The sequence below is a fragment of the Canis lupus genome, chromosome 36 (assembly GCF_003254725.2).
Source record: "Canis lupus dingo isolate Sandy chromosome 36, ASM325472v2, whole genome shotgun sequence".
Classification (NCBI taxonomy): domain Eukaryota; kingdom Metazoa; phylum Chordata; class Mammalia; order Carnivora; family Canidae; genus Canis; species Canis lupus.
Genome location: NC_064278.1, coordinates 17,906,054 through 17,926,741, shown reverse-complemented (window position 1 = coordinate 17,926,741; position 20,688 = coordinate 17,906,054). Strand labels below are relative to the sequence as shown.

The window sequence follows — 20,688 nt, the reverse complement described above, 5'->3', positions numbered from 1 at the left end:
AAAATAGTCTATGGGAGAACTTTCTGGGGTGATGAAAATGTTCTGTATTTGGGGGAATTAGTAAGATATGTGTATATATTGCTTAAAATTCACTGAATCTTACACTTAAGATCTATGTATTTCATATGTGCAAATTCTACCTCAATTTAGATAATTGGTAGCTCCCAACTCTCTAGTTAGTTCTATACAAATTCATGGGCCGAATCCATACGGACAGAAAGTAGATTAATGGTTGCCAGGGGCTGGGGGAGGGGAGAATGGGAAGTGGCTGCTAATAGGTGGGGGGTTGTTTTTTGGGGTGATAAAAATTTCTGAGATTAGATAATTTTTATGGTGGCACAACCCTGGGAATGTACTAAAACCATGAATCACACGGTTTAAAAAGAATGAATTTCATGACATGTGAATTATACCCCAATTAACAAATCTTCATCTACCCAGCATTCCAGACAGTCATGAGATGGTTCTAAACTAACTTTCTGGCTCAAACCCACTAACTGGTGGTTCCCAAACACCTTAGGCTCTACAGTTTTCTCACTTTGTTCCTTCTTCCCAGAATCCCAACACACTCAGCAAACATCTCCGCCTGTGAAATTTTCCCCATCATTCAAAGCTCATCTCAAAAACCATGGCTTCCTAGTTCTCCATGCAGATCATGGCCACTTTCTTCTCTGAACTTTGGGTACTCGGTAGAGCTCTTTCTTGGGAAGATCTCACCATTTTCTGCCTTGCATTATATTTATTTGTGCATTTGTCTGATACTTCTTACTCAATTCTAAGATTTGTGAGGACAAGAACTAGGTCCTGCTCAGCCCTGTGTCCCTGACAGCAAGACACTGTTGTTCATTAAATGCTTGATCAATTGAATTAACCAAGATTAAGTAGCTCTAACTTTATAAATTTTGACCCAGGAAGAAAATGATGTCTACCCAGTGACAGTTCTTGTAAGGCACGAATGTTTAGGCTGTGAAGTGATCACCCACTCCAGCAGGTTCTCAAATTTCAGATGTACCAGCATCACTTGAGGGAGCTATTACTAACTGATTCCGCACTAGAATGAAGCCCAGAAGAACCCCAGGTGACCCACAGACCACATTTTGGGAAACTTTGACTTTGAATTGGACGTTTACAAACGAATACAAAAAATGACTTCACTTAATTTATTTTCTTGAGCTGTTTTACCAGCTAAATTCTTCACCTTCTGATGGGAATGCCCTGCTGGAAGTCAAAGAGGGCTACAGTTTGTTGGAAGTTTTCCAAACAACCCCCAAAAAGTTTGTGGTTTTTGAGTAAGAATCCTATGGTGATTTCGCAACCATGCTGCTATCATGGAAACCAAATCACACTGATGCCTCAAACTTTGAGTCTAGTGGTGATTTCTGATTTCCCAGATTTCCTAGCATCACAGTGCTTCCAGCTTGGCTTTGGGCAGTTTGTTATTCCATGGGAAAATTCACTGAGGGGCGTGTATGTGGGGTGGGGGGCGAGAGGGGGAGTGTTGGCTGGTTTTTCACACTGAGTTCGGAACATAAGTTCTGAAAGTAGAAAATGTTCATACCTTACCACATGGGCGAAAGAGCATAGCTGTACACCAAAGCACTCCAATACTCATCTTGAAATAAAAGTGGGCCTCTCCCAAAGCCAACATAATCTAAAGATCTAATAAATATTACGATTCACTTGGATTTTAAGCCTAACGACCACAGACAAAAAGGTCCTCTCTCACAATCGTCCTATCTGCAGGAGGAGATAAAATGTGCTCTCCACACCCCCCTGCCCTAGACGGGAGGCCTGGCGCGCCTCCTGCCAGAGTGGAGGGCTCTGAAAGGATGCGTAGACACTCGATCTGAAGCACAAAGAGCTGAAAGAGCAGAGAGCCACGTCCGTCCTGCGCGCATTTCTTTTTCATTGTGTCCTTCATTTGATCCACGCACCAAGTATCTCCATTAGCGCCCACAGGACTCCCGGGAGCAGAGCAAAGGGACGATGTTCCAGCAATGAATCATCTGGTTCCTGAGCGAGCCTCTGGTTTTCCTTGGATCCCCACGGCTGTAGGTCTCGGATCCTCCTGTCCCTTTTTACCTGTGCCTTCAGGCAGGGGTTCATGTATAAAGCCCCAGCAAGCGAGAACTTTGAATCGAGGGCTCGGTGGGGAGTGAGCCAGGTTCAGGGGCTGGCTAAGGTCTGCTTTTGTTCTGAGATTAATTAGAGTTGCATTTTCCCCCGCCAAGTGTCACCGAAACAGTAGCACTAAGGCCGTGGGAGCAGACCTCACCTAATTGTACATCTTCCCACTTCTTGTCACAAGAACGCAGATTGCCCATTTGCTGGCAGTGCACTGATGCATGGGCTCTCTTTACTTGACCTGCAGTCCTGAATGGCTCTGTCCTAGTCAGTCGGGGCAGAACAGGCTCCTCAAGAGGTCTAGGGTGCTGGATCCCCAGGCATCTTGTTGGATCAGAGTTAAGGACAATGAGAGAGGTCAGCAGAAAAGAAGCCGTTCTTACCTGGCCTGGCTCTTTCTCTCCCTCCACATCTCCTTACCCCTAATCAGCCCTAGGTTTAGACTTCCAGAGAGAAGAAGATGGGATGAGGATGCCGGGTCTGATGAGCACTGCTGAGGCAAGCGCAGGAGAGGAGTGGAGCTCATTCGTGGAGCTCCACATTCTGTGGCTCGGAAGGCCCAAGACCAGGCAAGGATACCGGAGGCTCAGGACATTTTGTCCCACTCTGGGATAGCCTTGGACACATCGAGGGTCTAGAACTGCTGACCCAGGACCACCACTACTCTAGAAGAGACCTAACTAGAACCAGCCCGTAGGTGCAATGACTTCTTTCTCTGGATTCGCCCCGGTGTCTCTCATCATTTGGCGGCTCCTGCCGGAGGTCAGGGGCCTTTAGCTAGGCCGAGAACCATCTCTCCAACCATGTACCAGCTGTAGATCTTGGGGCAGTTACTTAACCTTGATGTGTTTCATCTGGAAAATGGAAATGATAGCTCCCCGATGAAATAATGCATTTTGCAAAAGGTTTAGCAACGTGCCTAGTTTGGGGCAAGCCCTCAATCAGTGGTCACCGTTCTTCTTGTTACCCATTTTTCACAGTAATACTGTGAAAAAGTATAATAAATACTGTTATTTTAGTATTATTTACTAAAACAGTCTGACCCGTCCCCACATGTTCTATGCCCCCTTGGCACCGATGCCAGGGATCGCTGGAGAAGGCTCGGCGGGGAAGCCTGAACCTTAGGAAGTGGTGGCCGCTCCAGTGGTGTGACGTCAGAATGTTCTGGGCTTGGAAGAAAAGGTTTCCTCTCCGGGCTGCCTCTGCATAGAAAAGAAGGGAGAGGTGAGGAACAAATCTGTTTACTTTTTCTTCGCTGTAGAGTAAATGAGGTTTGTTGAGCCAGCACACGGTTGTTTGCAGAACTCAGGTTTTCCAAGAATGGGGGCTTGTGAATGGAGGCAGTGATAGCATGGGTTCGCCCTCTTTCCTCCTACATGCAGCCCCAGAATTTGCCAAGACCGGCTTTTCTGTGCTCCTCCGGCCAGTGCCAGTGCCACAGGACTCCCTCCGCATGCCCGCATGGCCTCTGCTCTGCCCCCCTGGTGGGCGGGAGGACACATTCACAGACGACAGCTCCAGGAAATCAGGAAATAAGCCCGTCTCTGACCCAGATTTGGCAATTCCAAGCTAAATTCTTTAAACATTTGGAAGGATTGTAGAGAAGGAAAACAGCTAATAACTTTATTCCTTACTGAAATATTGGAATGAAAATGTGAAGAATGTATCAAGGGTATTTGTAGACCTTCAGCTGGGATCCCCCGAGTTCTAAACCCGAGAGTGAAGAGTCTGTGCTGCAAAGCCTCCGTGACAGCCAGGCACCCCCAAAGGTAGAGTCCAAGCCCCTCTGCACGATGCACAGAATGTTCCATCAAGTGCCACCTGCCGCCTCTCCAGCCTTGGACAGAGGCTGGATGGTGACTAAGAGACCTTCCAGTATTCATAGATTTGGATTCAAGTTTTCAAGCAAAACTCGGGCGTGAAGAAGCTGTCGCCCAAGGAGAAGGGTGGGCGCTGGGGGAGGCTCAAGCATGACCCCGGGGTGCTCAGTGTGTAGGCACTGCAGGCTGCTCCAGGAGAAGGTCCGTGGAAGAGCGGGGGTCTTAGAACTTGATTATTAACTAAAAGATTAAATCGTATTGAAAGAGAACCAGATCCTGAGTTTCCCTTTTAATTCTGCTGCTTATTACCAGTGTGAACCTGGGTGAGTTACTTATGATGCCCAAGCCCTATTTCCTTCCCCAGTAATAATACCTGTCTAACCAACCCCATGTTTTGTGAGATTAAGTGCAGTTTGTAACTGTAAAGCACTACACCAATATGAGTGATGATTACTTTCACCATAATTCTGGGGCTTCAGAAGAAACAATGACAAGGTGATCGATTATTTTCAAGGTCCTTAGAAGAAGAGGAATAAACAAAAATACTTAAAAAAATAAGTGACTTCTGATAATATATATATATTTTTTAAAAAATTAGCAGACTCAGGCTAGGAAGGGTTCATTGTAGAGGGAGTTTCAGAGACCAAGTATATTAATCAGGATGCTTCAGAGAAACAAAACCAAAGGATATATATCTATATGCTACCCTTACAAAAAGTTTAAAGATTGAGACACAGATGGTGACAGGGTTAGAAAGAGAGAGATTTGTTTAAGGCCTTGGCTCAGGTGATTTTGGAAGCTGGAAAGTCTGCAGCAGCCTGGTGACCCAGGGAAGAGTTAATGCTGCAGCTCTAGTTCAATTCCCTGTTCTTCAGAGCTCCTGTCTTTTCTTTTAAGGCCTTCAACTGATTGGATGAGCCCCACACACATTACAAAGATAATCTACTTTACTTGAAGTCTTCGGATACAAATGTCAATCCTATCTTTAAAAACCCGTTACAGCAGCATCTAAACTGGCATTTGACTAAATGTCTCGATACCATGTCCTAGCCAGGTTGACACATAAAATTAACCACCACGGCAAGTAATCCAGCACTGCCACTCAGGGTAGTTTTGCAGGTTCTCAAAGACCCTAGCAGGGTGGAGACCAAACAAATAACATGGGGACCAGCTGAGTAATCTCAGGACTTCACTGGATGCTGAAGGGCAAATGGAAAAGCATTAAAGATAGAAGACATTGGGCCAGATTGCTGAAGATGGTGCTAAGGGTGGGTAGGAAGGAAACAAGTACTATCGCTAGAGCCGTCAGTAAGATAGGCATGAGCAGGAAGGGAGAAGGGAGGATGGAGATGGGAAATTGCAGAGACCACCCAATCTCCGCCCAAAGACCAACCCCTTTTATGGTTTAGCACAGTCTGATAAACAGAAGACATGGGCCACTGGGACCGTCCAACTTTGGAGCATGCGCACGTAAGAAAAACCTTGTCCCTAATATTCTCAAGGCTGTTATAATATCATTATGATATCATTTGCACTGAGACTTTGCCCCACCCTCACCCCCACCTCCACCCCCACCCCATGGGTTTCACTTAGGAGCTCGTCAGAAGATGGCCAACTTGAACACCTGCAAAAGGTTGGAGGGGAAGAAACCAGGGGGAGGGATCTAAGAGGTGGTGTGATGGTGACAAGATGGGACAGAGGAGACCAAATAGACCCACATAAGAAAACGCAAAGCAGAAGTCATCAGGCTGCTCCCCACCCTCAGGTCAGGCTCTCCTCCAAGCTTCGAGTGCACCTTCGCCTTGCTAAATAAAAGCTTTTGTTGCTTTAACTCTCTTTGGGGGGTCTCTCGACAGAATTCTTTCCTTTGAGAAGACAAGAACTAAGGAATTCCACAGTCCACCACCAGGTAACACAACGAGAAGGGAGGCCGACAAGTATTTCAGAAGCTGCTTCAGCAGCAGCTGAGTCCAAGCAGGACCAAGTGCTGGTGGAGGGGAGGCCTAAGCAGTCTCCGCTACAGGAAGGAATGCTGGAGAGGACAATAAAAGGCAGAAGCGGTCATTTGTCTTTCAGGTTGGTTTGTTGTTGTTTTTTAAATATAAAGTGCAAACTCTAAACCAATCAAGACTCAGTTGTTTTGGAAAAAATTGAAACCAGATGAGACCAGAGGCCAAATAGGTTTACAGAGAATCTGAAAGCTGGATGCACGCAAGTGAGCCAGTTCTAATGATATGCAGATAGAACCTTCTAGCGCCTAAGATTCTTTTTTTTCTTTTAAGACTAGAGAGGACAGAAGTTCCTTTTGAGTAGAAATGTGAGCAAATGTTATACTCATTTTTTAAAAGATGGGGGCTGGGAGGTGAAGATGAATTAATAGAGTAATTACAGACCACATAGCACGGATAACTAGAAAAATTTGATTAAATCACTCATTAATCTATGCATCAAAGAGCATAAAACACCAGGAAGCAGCCAATGGGTTTTTTTTTTTTTTTTTGAAATGCCTAAGGGACAGAAGGTTTAAGGGCAACTTTCTTTCCAAATTTGGGACACACACCATGGTCACACTGCCCCTTAACCCAGGACTCCTGGATTTATGTCATCCTCCAGCCCTAGCCTCCAGGGGTCTGGAGCTGCAGAGCCCATGCTCTTGGTGTAAAATATACTTGAGCAGTGGTCCTTTTATGTGGGGGAAATGCAAACAATTGAATTAAATCCAGCGCTCACCTCTTGAGTGTTTACTACGTGCTGCCTCGCCAGGAAATGATTTTGAAATTACGAGAATGCAGAGGACATGGTTTCTGCCCCCCGCCCCTCCCCAAGATCACTGAAAGAGACCAACGAACATATTCATAAAAGAAAGAGTTTGATTGTAGTTAAAACAGGAGGGGAGCATTTCAGACCCAAGCAATAACTCCTAAACATCAGGATGATAACATTGGAATTTCCTCTGGAGAGAGAACTGAAGACTTTGGGTCTTAGATGTAAAATTGAGACGAAAAGCCAGCCTGTCTTGGGTGGTTAGACTTTCACCTGGCCCGGAACAGAGCCTGGGGCAGGTAAGGTGGGGCGGTCCCTTCCACTGTATAATTCTAAGACACTCTCATTTCAAAGTTGCTAAAAATAGAAGCATGGCGTCTGGTATGTAACAATATACACTATTGCAGCTGTGTCTTTATGATGAATAATAATACTTTGGAGTTATATGATGAGGCAATCACTTTGCAAGCAAAATCTCATTAACCCTCACAATATTCTGATTAGGTAGGCAGGTGGCAAGTGATCTGAACTCAGTTGGCAGTTGAAGCCCAGAAACCTCCCAGGGAGCACATGGTTTTGGGGCAGAGCTGGGAATGTCAGCCAGGTCTCCCTTTCCCCAAATCTGGGGCCCTGAGTAGTAGCAAGCATCCCTTCTCAGGTGCAGCCCCGGCCACAACCCAGAACCGTGCTGCCCAGTGGGCACCCTCTTGGGAAACATTGCTGACTTCTCTTCAATAAACTCCAGGGTCACCCCAAGATACAAGGTTTACTGTTTCTTTGTTGATCCTTCCTCTCTGGGAGCTAATAACCAACCTCTTCTTCCCTACAAACCCCAACCTGTCTTGAAACAAATGAAAGAAATGTAAAAACCACACCCAAGTCTCTTCAGCACTTCTTTTCTTTCCTGTCTCTGTTCATGCCTCCTGAGCTTTGGTTTTCATTCTGGGGCCGATTTAACCAAAGGGCAGGTTTAAGAAAGTTTTAAGAGGAAGTCACTGTTGCAAAAGTTTCTGAACACTGGGACAGGCACTGTCTAAACAGCTTTCTCCTTTCAGTCCTGATTTTGTTTCTTTGTTTAAAAAAAAAAGGAAAGAAAAAAAAAAGAAAAAGATTCTTTGGCTTTCCTAAACTCAGACTAGAGGAACAGGTTTGGTGGTGCTGATAGAAAATTACAGGGAAATGACACCATTAACCAGGAAACGTTTGCCAGCCAAGAGCAAAGGAACCTTCCCGGCCTCTGGGGAGACACTGACGTTTGTCTATGTGGGAACCGTGAGATTAATATGGGAACTCGGGTTTTGTGCTTTTGGGGTAGGCTTCCCTGGCTCCCTTTGAGACAATGACACATCTTCAAATTGTTAATTATGTACTGCCCCCTAGGGATTTTCGCTTTGCTGGTGGCAACCTGCTTCAAATCCTACAGGAAATATTTATCAGCTGGCTTCAGCCAGGATTTGGTCTCATAGAAAGCGGTACCTTTTGGTGACCTTGTTGTACTGAGTCCACCCTTTTCCCTAGCAAGTCGCATGCAGGCACTTTACTTTTTGGATTATTGATTTTTTTCTCCCCCTCCCTCTTTTGTCTTTATGTCCCCAGGATGGCTACATTTGCATAATGTGGGGGTAGACCTCGCCTCCGCTCTTTTCACAGCTTTGCTTACTGCATCCCCCCCACATTTACCCCCCTGCCGTTTTGTAAACATCTCCGGATCTGGGGAAAAGAGGAAGAGCAAACTGTGAATTAGAGACACTTACACATATGCACTTACATATTTATCTGTACTTATCGATGGAGGAGTTCTCTACACTCCAGAATGTTCTCTATGAAATCCCATTTAAATCAAAAACTTTTATCAGAAAAATGAAATTGCTTTATGATTGAATAGCACTTTGCTTCTAAGTACCAGCCATCGAGGCTTGATGAAATGACCACGATGACATTCTTCCCCAGAAAGACATCCTTGCCCTTTATTTTAAAGGTGGAGTAAAAAAATTCGGCGCTGTATTCCTTCAAACTGGCCCCCTCGTTCCCGGGAACAGCCTTTGGCCAAAATTAAGGGCATTTTGGCATCTGATAAGAATGTTGTAAACATGCATGTTTTGAGTCTTTACGTAGTTTTGCTTTTAATAACGCAGAGGACAGACTTGGCAGGAATCTTTCTTTCTGCATTATATATTTTTCAACACATAGGCACACACGCGCACACAAATCCTGTACACAACTTTAGCAAATATATGCATGATCAAAACAGTTCAGAAATATAAGATCTGAAAATGAGAAAGGGCAGCAGGTTTTTGAATAGGCTTCATCAGCGGAGGGGAGAGGTCAGCCGCGGAGATTAGTTATAGGAGCTATTAAGTCTCCTCTGACACCCACAGTACAAGCTGCTTAACATAATCAGCCGCAATCAGCAAAACTGCTGTTTATTACAAAACGTTTTTCCCTTTTAATATTTCATATTGTTATGTAAAATGGTGCAGTGTAGGGACACACACATTTCACCAGGGACAAATTGTACAAATTGTCAGCAATAATAATTTGTGGCTCTTCTCGTGACATCTTTCGAAGTTAAAAACCGTTGAGCGATACCTCTCCAGAGCTATTTTCTCTAATGTGGTTAATGGTTTGCACCGGAGTTGACCAGCCACTCTCGGTGCGATGTTGTCACCACCGTGTACCGGCACGAGAAAATGTTTGTGTGACCGCGCATCAATCAGTCAAGTCTCTAATTTGGGGCGCTGAAGCTTGGTTCTGCTCACTCTCGCCCATGTGGTCAGAGCCTTGCATGATAGGTGGGTCTCCTGTGTATTTACTAGTCTGTCTGAATCACCAAAGTAATTCCTTTTCCAAAATCTTTTCCTTTAAACAGCACTGTGTATGAGGCGTATGAGAGTGGGCCTTGTAGCATTCCCTTGGATTTCACACAGTAGGTGTTGGGATGGGAGCAATGTCCTAGCTGTCCTATTGCATAGGCTGCAGTGGCCTAGATCGGAGGGCATCTGGAGATGACGCCAGCACTTCCCTAAGGAGGAGGAGGAGGAGGAGGAGGGATGGAGACAGGCACTGCTGGTCCCCACCCATTCCAGCCCCCTAGGGATCTCCTACAAGATGCCCCCACCCCTGGAAGCTGAGCCTCCTAAGGCTCCACTCCTGGTCCTGGGCCTGCTGGACTGAGAGGCGGCAGTGGGAACAGGACATGGGGATAGGATTTCATTTTTACAAACATGCTAATAAATACATAAAAGATTAGGTAAAAACTGTCGCTTACCAAGCAGTCACTTCAGCAGGCTAAATAACACTTATTCAAACAAACAATGATGCTGCTATTGCTCACTTTTTCGGGCTATCTTGTTTGCCATCTTGTTTATCCGCCACCCCAAGCAAGCAGTTTCATGGCTTTGCACTCAACTTCCCTTTTGAACCTCACCTTAATCATCTATTTTATTCACCAGGCCTGGCTCCAAATTAATGGACATTCCTCAGACTTTGTACAACCTCCTGTTAAAATAATTCCTTTAAAAAAAAAAGATTTTATTTATTCATGAGAGACACAGAGAGAGAAGCAGAGACACAGGCAGAAGGAGAAGCAAGCCCAATGAGGGACTTGATCCCAGGATCCTGGGATCACACTGGGATCACAACCAGAGCCAAAGGCAGACCTCAACCACCGAGCCACCCAGGTGCTCTAAAATAATTCTTATGGATGTGTATTTATGGATGTTCCTCAGGGGTAATGAACTCCTGAAGGTTAGGAAATTTTCATTTCCACCTGACCATGCATCACCGTCTCACTGTGTCAGGCACACAGTAAGTGCTCAAAGCATGTTTGCTCAATAACCCAGTGAATGGTGTCTGGAAATTAAATTCCTTCCTAGAGGACAAAGTTGCACTTCCATGAGAGGTCTGGACTCTGAAGATTATTCTATTACAGTTTTCTTTCCTTGAACATTTCTTGAACCATGTAAACTTCTCAGGAATTATGGGGACAGTGTGTCATTAAAATGTAAAAGCTCTATTAGGATTCTTAAAACGCCCAGTCACCAGACCTTCTAGACTAGTGATGTCCAATGGAAATATAATGGCAATCCACTTAATGAAATACAAATTTTCTAAGAGCCACATTAAAAAAGATGAAACGGGTGAAATTACTTTCAATTCAATATTAATATTTTATTTCACTCGATACATCTGAAATTTTATTATTTCAACATATAATCAACTTAAAAATCGTTAGTGAGGCACTTCACATTCTTTTTTTCCTTGTTGCCTTAAGTCTTTAAAATTTGGTGTGTGTTTTACACGTCCAGTACATCTCCGCTCCCACCAGCAAAGGGAGCGGAGATGTACTGGACGTGTAAAACACACAATGCAAAGGCTCACAGCCACGTGTGGTAGCAGCTACCCCATTAGATGGTGCAGCTCCAGACCTGTCTCACAGCCCTTTTGACCTGTGCCTTCCTGGCACTGATACATTTCCAGGTGGGCTGCAGGGGGCAGCAACAGGCAATGACTGGATGTGCCATGAGTGGTCACTTCATGACTTGACTTGTCCTTTCTCCCCATTGGAAGCCATGGCTAGAAATGGGATCTTGTTCAGATTAGAACAAAAAGCTCATGAGACGCACCAGCCTTTCTATTGTCCATACTGACCACATTTGTATTCCTTAGGCTAATTGTTCCCTTGCTGCTTTTCCTTGTTTTCAGCCCAATCTAGCTGCTGATGACAAGTATGGTTTGGACTAGAGTAGCAACGGTAGAGTTGATGGGCTTATTGACACCAGATATAAGAAAAAGAGAGGAGCCAAGGATGATTCCTGGGTGTTTTCTTTGCTCAACCATGTCAGATGGTGGGATTGACAATCCCCTAGAGAGGAGAGTGTGGCTAGAGAAGCAGGTATTACTAATTGCAGAGCCTTGGAATAGTCCACCGCTACAGGCAGAGAAGAGTAGAGGGAGCCAACAACAGAGGCCGAGGGGAGGAGCAGCCTTAGAGTTAGAGATCAACCATGGGGTAAGGGTGGGGGTGGAGGTGGGGGTTCGTGGGAGGGTGGGGACACATGGTCCCAGAAGTGGAGAAAAACTACCTCCAAAAGGCTGGCATCAACAGTTTCTGGAGGTCAAGTAAGACAGTGTGGATACAAAAATGCGAAACACATGAAGTGGATTGAGAACACAGGCTCCGGCAGTGAGCAGAGCAGAATCAGGATAGTCTGAGGACAGGGTAGCAGATCACATTGCTCCAACAGGCCAACTAAGCCAACGCTGGAAGAAGGAAAAAAACAAAGCTACATGTACACCTTGAGGGCTTCTATGTCCCTCATTAGCCCAGGAAAAGCTACCCCTCCACGGAGTTTTCCTTATACACAGAAAAGGGCCAGTAACACTTCCAATCCCCAAGGGATTGTAAAAGTTGAAGTGTGCAGTGGTTTGAGCCAATCTAAATTTAGCATAACCTGAGGCCTTGACTTAGGAAATTTATTTATAGAAATTCTTGCTAATATAATTGACCTAAATGTTCTTCAGTAGAGAATTGGTCAAATAAATTATGAGACATTCAAATAATGCAATAGCAAGCACTCATTAAAAAGAACAGTGAGAGCTGTACATATTGACCTATAAAAACACTCAAGATTCATTTCTAAGTGGAGAAAGCAAGGTTTGTAACAGTGTAAAAAGTATGCTCACTTTTGTGGTTAAAAAAAGAGGGTTATAGGGGCACCTGGGTGGCTAAGTTGGTTAGGCATCCGACTCTTGATTTTGGCTCAGGTCATGATCTCAGAGCTCCACCGGGCATGGAGCCTGCTTGAGGTTCTCTCACCCTCCCTCTGCCCCACCTCCCCAGGCTCCTGTGCATGTGCATGCACATGCTCTCTCTCTCTTAAAAAAAAAAAGTTCTATACATATTATGTATCTACATAAATGTACCCTCTGTGTGCACAGGAATTTTCTGGAAGGATAAGAAAGAAGCTATTAATAGCATTTGCCTCTGGAGGAGAAAGCAGAAGGGAATTTGGAACGAGAGGGACATGTAATCTTTAGTATCACTCAATTTCTTTTGGCTAGGTGCAGGAATTATTATTTTTTAAGTCAAAATAACAGTTTAAAGTGTTCTGAACAATATTTTACTTACACTGTTTAAATTACAGGATTTAGTAGTCCTGTAAGTCCAAAGCCCAAGAGACTTTGGAAAAAGGACAGCATTTCTTTGCAACCAGTGTACCATATTCATTCAACCACTCTTCCAAATTTCAAATTTGGTGGCACTGGAAGACTGCAGTGACTAAGGGTCCACTTCCTCTATATCAAAGCTTTTCCTCTTAGCAACTGTACTTAGAGTCCAGAAATCAAGCTCATTGGTGGCTGACATGAAGGCGCTGCTGTGGCCCTGGACTTCACGGAATCTGAAAGATCCAAAAAGCTGGACAAATGTGAAAAGCAAGACCTGGACTAGTCACGGACTCACCTCTAGGGTCTTTCATCGGTTTCTTAGCACCACCTGCATGCCTTGCTTCCTTCCAGGTGACACCCACAATCAGGCCCAGGGAGACACCAGAAGGCTGTCTATTGGGAAGGAGGCAATGCTTCTCGTTCTGGAGCTCCCAATGACACCGATGTGAAGAGGCATGGCATCAGGCACAATGAAGAAGATGAAGGAGAAAGGGATCCCCGTGTACTTTGGAGAGATAAGAGAAACTTCCACAGGCAAGCCTCCCAAGGCTCTGTTTGAGGACTGTCTGCTACAGGAGTTCAGAGGTGGTAGAGACCATATGTAATCTGTGCGATTAGCAAAGATGGAATTTGAATGGGGTCTTAATATTATTGTAAGGGGTGATTTTCAGCCCCCAGTTTCTTGCTGCTTTGCCATCTTCCATCCCTTGGAGCCGAAGCAATCTGTCTCTTAAAGAAGGGCAGAACCTAGCCCTTGTAGAAAAGACAGTATTTCTTCCTATTTCAGATCCCAGAGTCGTGAGGCTTTTGTCTGTGAGAGCCAAGCTTTGCTGAAGTAAGGAAGAGTCAGTGGACTTCAGGGACCCAAAGTTAGAGGAGTAGAGTTTTGACAATTAGCCATAGGGAATGGGGGGGGGGCAGTTCTTGAAACCCTGGGAGGAGAAAAGCTGCTCCAAGGACAGGGGGTGTCGGCTGTGGGGATGAAAGAAGCGTTTAGGAGATACAGGCCTGGGGTTAAAGCACTAATTACACATGTGAGAAAGCACCTGTGTCTTCGAGCCCTCGGCTTGAGAGAGCGCCAAATGATAGAACCCGAGGTCACTGTAGGGGGCTTGGGGCTTTCTGTTGAAGTCTAGGGAGGAGGCATCTTGTGGGTCCCTAAGCCAACAAGCACCGCTGTGGGAGAACATGGCCAGTAGATGCACTTCGCTAGAGAGGGTCTGAGTGGGAGATCCTCACAGGCTGCATGTGGAGATTCAGAAGTCCCCCCGGGAGCTCTTGGGGAGCATGGGAGGCCAGAGATACTGGAAGGATCAGAGAGATCCCGGAGTTAAAAAGAAAAGCTGGCAGACCTTGCCGACAGAGGCTTCAGCGGCAACCTCACAACTTTTGGCTGAAGATGCCACTGAACAGTTCCCGGCAGGGAGGAACATGGCGAGTGTGGTACTTTGGTTTCATAGCTGGGTTAGCTTAGGAAGCAAGGACTCAAAAAGCTGAGTGTTTACATAAAACAACAGCACCCACGGCCAGAAGGTCATCTTTAACGGAATGGCAAAATGGTGCTGCTCCAAGGGAAACCAGAAATTTCTTGTAGGGAACTGTATTTTAAGTGCTTTTGTTTGTATATTGGTTTTCACCTGGATTTGAGGAGAGAGAACAGCAATGGCTTTCTGCATCCGGAAGCTGTTCCGTGACCACGGCAGGTCTCCACCCTGCCCACCTGGGGGTCAGTCACCTTTGGTGATGATCACCTGGCTCTGCGGGGTTGCTCAGAGTCCACGGCTACTCATAACTAATAACATTTCTCATCCTGAAATGATAAAGCTCCCCACGTCTTTAACATTCGGTACCATCCAGTATGGCCAGAATGCAAAACAAAAGCCAGAAATTACAGTTAATAAACCCAGGGGAGCTGGTTATTGTTCTTTGTTCTTAAATTTGTTGAACTGGAAATACAGTGTGAACTGAATTCTTCAAGTAAATAATAAATCCAGTTTGCTGCTGAGAACAAATTCGAGTAGACTCTATTGTTGAACTTTTTTTTTTTTAAGATTGTATTTATTGGGATCCCTGGGTGGCGCAGCGGTTTGGCGCCTGCCTTTGGCCCAGGGCGCGATCCTGGAGACCTGGGATCAAATCCCACGTCAGGCTCCCCGTGCATGGAGCCTGCTTCTCCCTCTGCCTGTGTCTCTGCCTCTCTCTCTCTCTCTCTCCCTGTGTGAGTGACTATCATAAATAAATAAAAATTAAAAAAAATAAGATTGTATTTATTTGAGAGAGAATGAACAGGGGGAGAGGCAGAGGGAGAGGGAGAAGCAGGCTCCCTGCTGAGCAGATTGCCCAACGTAGAGCTCAATCTCAGGACCTTGGGATCATGACCTGGGCTGAAGGCAGACGCTTAACTGATTGAGCCACCCAGGAGCCCCTACTGTTGAACTTCTTTTGACTCATCCTGAATAACCTTTCCTTTGGCCTCCATTTCTAGACACTGGCTAAAAATCATACTTAGTAGAGAGCCTAATGTACTCATCTCCACCATTTCTTATGAGAGGAGTATGTTTTGATAGCCCAGCTAAGAAAATAGAACAGAGTGCTTCATCCCTGCTTCCTCCAACATTAGAATGGTATTGTGTCTATCTAAAAAGATCATCCAGCCGTGAAGATGCAAATGAAAAAGAGCAGTGCCAATCTAGATGCCTTTCAACTCTGTATTAAGTGTTCACCAATACACGTGCATCCCATGCTTCTTTTAAATTTCATTTATAGAGAAGAAACACTTACACCATTATACATTATGCATTGTATCTCTGATGGACAGTAAAGAAGATTATAGTAGATTTACTGCCCTTGGTGTATTTTTTTTTCTCCCTCATTGGCTAGGAGCTCAGATAGCCAAATAGGGCCAGCAAGAGCCAGCCACATCAGCTCATACAATTTTAAAAGCATTTTGGCTGAACAGTAAGTCGAAATCCCCTTCTAATGAATTTCTGTCCTAAAAATTATCTTCCATGTCAGGAAAGATACCACAAGGAACAAGCATCTTCTTTCTCTGATTTGCATTGTGGAAAGAAAAGGAAAATAGCACAGATGCATTCGGTATTGTACAAAGAGCATATATGGGCATTTCAATCCCTAATATCACACTAGTTTCTGATGCTAATGTAAAATATGTTCTTTTTGCATTTATAATCATGATGAGCAGATGGCGAAGACGGTTTAAAGTAGTACAGTATGTCTATTAAAATAATGTATGCTGTTAGTGAGTCTTCCCTAAAACTGGAGTTTAATTGCTTATAAACACATACGTTAGAAAGAATCAGGATTCTAAGAACCATTTGCTTTGCTAGGACAATAGTTAGAGTTCTCTATAACAGGCTTTGGCCTCAAGACTTTTTGTGGCAGCAGATGCTTTGCTCTCTCTCTCTCAAAGAGGCTTAATTGAAAAAAAAAAAAGAAAACATCAGTAGTGGCACAAAAGGACCTTGGTTTCTTAAAACAAAGGAATCCTTCTTAAAATTAACCTAAAATAGGGAAATTAAAGGAAATGTTGGCTGGGGGGAGAACAGGTATGGAAAAAAGGAGGTATCAAGCTTCCTCTTTCTTTTTTCTCTTTTCACCACCTTGTCTCAAGCAAACCATCAACAATAGCATTTTGTCATGTTCAGTGATGAATATTGATTGTACCGTTGCTGCTTTCTGGAAGGAAAACTGTCAGATGGGAGAGCTTCCCCTGCTGAATTTCCAGGGGCTGCTGAGCTGCTGGGGGGCGGGGGGGGGGGGGGGAGCAGGCAGGGCATAAGCCATCCGCTCCAGCCGCCAGGCCTCCCTGGGAAGGCAGTGCTCCCCAGGAAGGATGTGTGATCAGGGAAGCAAACGACAAAGTCGGGAGGATCACAATCCACCCCGAACACCAGTGAAAGGAAACGGATACTGTTTGCAAACAGGAGGAGGAGAAAAGGGAGGAGGCGGCAATAGAGAAAGGCAGGCGGAGAGCCAAGGGCCCTAAAAAGGCAGCAAGTTTTAGAAAACACTCATTTGACTAATTTGCCCAATATAATAAAGAAAGGATGGTTTGATTTTCAAATACAGAAGAGGTGATTGATTAGGTGGGCATTATATTTGGAGCATGTGGGATGAATAATGGTTGTGAATGGATATGGAAAATATCTCACCAAGAAGGAAAAAAAAAATCCATAAGTCATACAAGGCAGAGCACAAAAATACCAACATACCAACATTCAGAGAGAGTTTAAATAATAACAGACTGAATCTTGGAAGCACTCCAAAGAAACAGGGAACAGAAAGAGAGCTACACGCAGCATAATGGTTTCTAGACAATAGGCATTGAGAGAGGGTCTGCACATGCTTGTGAATGTGGTATTAGCTCTTTAATTGCTGTAATTACCCAAGTTTAAGGTCAAATCACCTGTGTATTGCTGATAAAATGAATGATTTCTTCTAAAATAGTGGAAGTAGCACTTAAATTGCCCAGGATGTTATAGGAATGGGTAATCCATGGGAGTGAGATACTGCGGAATTATCCCCATTTTGTACAACATCTCTGATAAAGAATGGCACGGAATCCCACCACATCTGCAGTAGTCAGAGACCCCGGGGAATACATTCCAATGCATGAGTTCCCTCTTTGGTCGAAAGGGGCTCCTCTCACTACTTAAGAAATGCCTCCCGGCAGTTTAAGAATTTACCTTGTAATAGGTAAGATGCAGCGAGGCCCAGAAATTTGAACTCAAGTTTTGTGAGCTTTGACCAGTCATCAAATTGCAGCCTGAATCAAAAAAAGACTGGGTGCGGAAGATTTGCACGACACCTGTACTTGGAATGTTTCTGAATGATGAAATTCCAGAAAGTGTTATTTAAGTGGTGAGGTGAAAGATTTCACTTTTTCTTGTCGGGACTAACTAAAAACTTCTGTGATTTAATTTTTCATCAGCATGAATTCCAAATTGTTGAGAACCAATACTTGAAGCGTCTGATCCAAAAACTCCAGGAAAAAGCTCTCCTGTTGTCCTTCAGGTAGGACCTAGCTAGATCTCAAGCAATATGGATGCAGCTCAGACATCTATATTTTTCAAGTACTTCATGGGTGATTGTGATGTACATCATCAGGCTTGAGAACCATTGCTGTAGGTAGGGGGCAGTCTTTAATGGTTTAAGGGCTTGTGGGATCCGTATTTTTTCAACAGATCACTGGTTACTACATAGTGGATCAATTTGAGGTGAAGCAAGACTGGTGTTAGGGAGGGCTGTTGGGATACCACTGTAATCATCCATGGGACAGGTGATGGGTTCTGAACCAGGGCGGTGGAAGCTGGAAAGGGAGACAGAGCTTAGGAGTAGGGAGGCTGACTCAATAGGTATTTAGAAGGCAAAATCAGCCCTACTCTGTGATTGAATGTGGAGGGTAGACTAGCAAAGAAGTCTAAAATAACTCAGATTTGTACGCTGAGTGACTGGTTGCATTGGTGAAGCTTTTATCTAAATACATTTTAACAGCAACTCTCTGACACCAGTGGGTATTCTATAGTTCGATTCAATTCCAGCACAATTCAGAATTAAAGCAGACCCCACAACTTAAAGGCTCAGTCCCAAAAGACTGCTTCGCTCAGCCCCCAGGTGACCCACACTTCTGTTGGGCTTGGCTACAAATTCAGGGGTTCCCACAACCTGACTTTATGTTCAGTAGGGTGCTAAAATGACTCACAGAACTCACTGAAACTCATTATACTTAACCATGACCATTTTATTGTAAGGATGCAAATAAATGACCAGATGAAGAGATGCATGGGGTATCTGGAAGGGTCTGAGTACAGGAGCCTCCGTCTCTCTAGAGTGGGTTACACCACCTTCCTGATAAGTCGATATGTTCACCAACCAGGAACTTCCTTGGCTTCCTCATTTCAGAGTTTTTCTGGGTGTCTGGGATTTCCCTGCAGGCATGTTGGTTAAATGACTGGCCACTCAATCTCCAGCCCCACTCCTCTCTAGAGATGGAGGGTACTGAAATCCCAGTCCTCTAATCCGTTGCGTAGTCTTTCTGGTACAGCCAGCCCATTTCTTGAAATTATCCAAGGGCCCCCATGACTCACCCTGTTAGTACAAACTCAGGAACGGTTGAAAGAGGCTTGTTATGAGGGACAAAGATGCTCCTATCACTCAAGAAATTTCAGAGGTTTTCTTTTTAGGTTTTTGTTTAAATTCCAGTTAGTTAACATATACTGTAATATTAATTTCAGGTGTATGATATACTAATTCAACACTTCCATACATCACCCAAGGCCCATCACAAGTGCATCCTTAATCCCCATCACCTATTTCACCTCCCCCCGCAGTGCTGTTAACCATCTGTTTGTTCTCTATAGTTAAGAGTCTGTTTCTTGGTTTGTCTCTCTTTTTTTCCCCTTTGCTCATTTGTTTTGTTTCTTAGATTCCACATATGAATGAAATCATATGGTATTTGTCTTTCTCTGACTGACTTATTTTGCTTAGCATTATACCCTCTAGCTGCATCCATGTTCTTGCAAATGGCAGGATTTCATTCTCTTTGATGGCTGGGTAATATTCCACTACACACACACACACACACGTGTGAGTGTGTGTGTGTGTGTGTGTATAGTAGATCCATATATATATATGGATATGGATATCCACTATGTATTATATGTGTATGTATCCATATATCTATTGATGGACATTGGGTTTCTTTCCATAATTTTGCTATTGTCGATAACACTGCCATAAACATGCATGTGCCCCTTCGATTCAGTATTTTTGTATCCTTTGGGTAAATCTGCAGTAATACAATTGCTATCGTAGGGTAGTTCTATTTTTAACTTTTTGTGGAAACTCCATACTGTTTTCCACAGTGGCTGTACCAGTTTGCGTTCCTACCAACGGTGTAAGAAGGTCTCTGCATCCTTGCCAATATCTGTGCTGTTGATTTTAGTCATTCTGATGTGTGTGACATGATAGATCATTGTGGTTTTGATTTGCAAGGAAAATTCCAAGGATTTTGGAAGCTCTGTGCCAGGAACTGGGGCAAAGACCAAATATAAATTTTTTTATTGTATCACACTAAGAAATAATAAATTAAGTTTGCTAAGGAACATAGCTAGTTCCATTTTACCACGATGAGCTTAAGGATTACTTGAGTGAAGCTTAAGCCTAGCAGGCACTTAGGAGAAACTCAGGAAGGAGGTCAGTCACAACTGGAGGCAGAAATTCAGAAATCATTGTTTGGATGAAATACTCTCTATCATGAACTATGGTGAAAAGAAAAAAAGGCTTCAAGTTAAGCTGTGCCCAACAAAATGCAAGATGAAGAGATAAAGCTTGTAGCCTACCACTCCTTACACATGGTAATATAAATTTTGTGCTCTACACCAAGGGTCAGAAAACTTTTTCTGGGAAAGGACAGGCAGTAAATATCTTACGCTTTGCACAACATAGAGTCCAGAGCAACTACTTAACTCCACCATTATCATGAAAAAGCAGCCAAAGAAAATAAGCAATCAAATGTGCACGGCTATGTTTTAATCAAACTTTGTAGACACTGAATTCGAATTTCTTATAATGTTTTATGTGCCACAAAATATTCTTCCTCTGATTTTTTTTCAACCATTAAAATTAGTAGGAACCATTCTTGGCTTGTAGGCTATTAAAAAGCAGGCAGGAGGCCAATTTGGCCCTCAGGCTACAGTCTGCCAACCTTGTTCTAAACCAGTAGGCTTGGGCAGCCCCAGTGGCTCAGCGGTTTAGCGCTGCCTTCAACCCAGGGTATGATCCTGGAGACTAT

General features: G+C 44.2%; 1 long non-coding RNA gene across 2 annotated transcripts in view; it reads left to right on the top strand.

Annotated features, from left to right (window-relative positions):
* Positions 1-1,597: 1,597 nt before the first annotated feature.
* The window catches only part of LOC112668117 (uncharacterized), a 37,267-nt gene continuing 18,176 nt past the window's right edge, over positions 1,598-20,688 (top strand). For both annotated transcript variants that reach the window (XR_007408616.1, XR_003141486.3), the window contains exons 1-3: positions 1,598-5,709; positions 5,801-6,020; positions 17,827-17,909. This is a non-coding gene — a long non-coding RNA (uncharacterized LOC112668117). The remainder of the gene's footprint in view (positions 5,710-5,800; positions 6,021-17,826; positions 17,910-20,688) is intronic.